The 2,639-nt window shown below is 52.5% G+C and overlaps 1 long non-coding RNA gene across 1 annotated transcript; it reads right to left on the bottom strand.

The window, feature by feature from the left end:
• Positions 1 to 631: 631 nt before the first annotated feature.
• On the bottom strand, positions 632 to 2,310 carry LOC104508391. Its single transcript, XR_727876.1, has 2 exons — positions 2,192 to 2,310; positions 632 to 881 (listed from the first exon to the last, which is right to left on the bottom strand). It is a non-coding gene; the product is annotated as an uncharacterized LOC104508391 (long non-coding RNA).
• Positions 2,311 to 2,639: the final 329 nt, after the last annotated feature.

The following is a 2,639-nucleotide window of genomic DNA, read 5'->3' as shown; positions in this document are numbered from 1 at the left end:
CAAAGAGGAACAGGGAACATGGAGTTACACCCCCTAAGGGGAGCCCAGACATCCACCTGCTTTGCAAGGGGCTTAGGACATGTCTCTCCCCAGGTGCAGAGAAACCCCAAATCCTGAAACTCCACCAGGTTACAATGAATCTAGAGCAGCTGTCAAGTGCAGAGGAGCTAGGCCACAGCCAGGCTGTGCTGGAAAACCTAGCGACTCCACTCCCTTCCCACAACATTCCCAGTGCCTGGGCTCACAGGGAGCCCATCCTCCTACCTTAATCCTGAAGTCACACTACAACCGAGGCCCGGCTCGAGCATCCTTGTCTGACAGAGCAGCTGGAGTAGCACATATTCCATTCTGGGCTGGGTTCTAATAATCAATTCTGCGGTCTCTTCCAGAGATCAGGCCCTGTGCAAGACGAAGGTGGTCCACTCCGTTACCACGGCATCTCTCGGGCTTTGCCTTACTGACCTCAGCCTGCTCTTGCACGCTGACGCCGCAGGCAGGGACCGCGTCAAGTCCGGAGACGGCCCTAGGACCAGGCCACGCGACTGACAGCACCAGATCCTCGGACAAGCACCTCGCTGCAACCTCTCCTGCAAGTCACCCTAAGAAACACACCCGACCAAGAGGCATCACCTAGAATGGGTTTACATGAGTTTTATTTTAGACAATCTACAAGACAAGATGTTTGGGGGTTGGTTTGTTTTTTTTTTTTTTAAAACAAATGCCTCCACTCCAAATCAGGGTCAAAATAAGTGAATAAAGCTCAAGATGACATCAGTCCAGTTGTTAGCCATTGCCAATTCCCGGTGTTGTGCCGATGAAGAAGAAACAGCAGCCAGCTATGAAGAGAAGTGATCCAAAACCATACCGTGTCCCATTTGTTACTGAAACGAGAGCGGCAGAGCGTTCGTTAGCGCGAGGCCTCGACAGCCAGGGGACGGCACGGCACCTCGTGTATTCCCTCATTCAATCTGAGCTGCCACAGGCAGGCAGGCAGAAAGCGCAAGGAGGTTATTTTTGCATCTTGATGCAAACCAGAGAGCAACAGGGGGAGTGCTCGTGGTCTATCAGAGGATGCTGATCATTTTTAGGATGACACAGAGCAACTGGCATCAGCTGCTGAGCCAACCCAGCGGAATACTCACTCTCCACGTTTCAGATTTCCTCCCAAATGGGGGCACATCCTCACCAAGTACGGAAGCTCACAGCGCATGTCCTGTCTCTTACAAGCAGCTGGAAGGATTTTCCCTACTGGAACACCCTGCTACTATTCTTACAGTCCATCTTGAAGCAGCTGGAGTTGCCCCAGTTACAGATCCAAAAGGCCGGATGGAGTGGAGGGGGATGCCCAGGAGCTCCTGCTCCGAGGAGGCACCTTCTGGGTGACGCCTGCTGTAGGGCCCAGGCCAGGTGTCACCCTTCAGCCAAGCTACGGAGGGTGGCATGCCGCTTCGGCCAAGAATTTGTTCCCCCAGCTGGGCTGCTGCCCTGCACCAGAACTCGGCTCAACTTGACGTGACTCATGTACCAAAAGGCCTGTAAGAGGCTTCACAGATAAATTTAGCTGGCTACAAACAGACTTCCTAAATCCACAGTGACTGGGCACAGCCAGGGGTGATCCCACACGGCTGGTCTCCAGCGAGTTCCATAGCTCCCCAAATAAGCCAAAGAAACGCAAGTGTTGGGATCCGAACACTGCTTCGCTGGAACCACATTCCAATATGGAATGGTTAGAGAGAGCAGGCCACAGCTGTCTGAGCTCAGGCAGTTGGAGATTCCAGACAGAACAAGGTTAAGCACTCGGTCAAGTATGACCATGTTCCCAGATTTAGGGAAATACTTCAGCAGACACTTCTTGGGCAACACAAAGGCATCAGGTTAAGTGGGAAAAGATGGAGCGTGACCATGTAAGGCACTGCAGAACCAACCCCGCTAGAGGGATCCAAAGGCTTCAGAGGACATTGTTACAACTGCTGCCGGTCACACCCATCTCACCCAGGGAACTCCTTCCTCGGGCATTTCTCAGCCATCAGGTCACCCCGAACCCCCTGACCCACTGCACTGAGGCCAGGTCCCCTTTTGCCCTAACTGAAGGGTGCACAGGGGGAGCTTCAGCCGCTTCCTACGACATGAAGCAGCAGTTCAGCTGTACGTCCGTGAACCTGGCAACAACACAATTTGGGTCAGAACTTACACATTTCTCAATTTCCAAGCCATCCTTGAAGAAAATCATATATGGGGTCACACCATCCTCACGGAAATCCAGGAGAGCCACCATACCATCTGGATTCATGTTCTCTCCTACAAAGAACTTCAGAGAAATGCGTTACTGAGACATTTAGTGAGCTATTGCCCAGAGAAAATGCCTTTCTACACGTGAAAATGGAATGTGGAGATTGTGCTGGGTTCAGTCAGGAAAGAGTTAACGTGGCTGCTAGGAAGCTGTTCCTGGATGCAGAGAGCAGCACTGATCAGTCCTCAGCTGGTGCTGGGCAATGCCTGCACTGAATTCAAGGTCTTTCTCCCCTTCTGATCCTGCAGCTGCGTTCCCAGCTCTCGCTGTCTCGCTACAGGCAGTGCTGGGACACACAGTTCAGGCACCTGACCCCAACTGACCAAGGGAGTATTTCATCCCATAGTAC

Source organism: Eurypyga helias, unplaced genomic scaffold (assembly GCF_000690775.1).
Source record: "Eurypyga helias isolate BGI_N326 unplaced genomic scaffold, ASM69077v1 scaffold38814, whole genome shotgun sequence".
Classification (NCBI taxonomy): domain Eukaryota; kingdom Metazoa; phylum Chordata; class Aves; order Eurypygiformes; family Eurypygidae; genus Eurypyga; species Eurypyga helias.
Note: the sequence above shows the minus strand (reverse complement) of the source record. Positions and strands in the feature narration are given on the sequence as shown.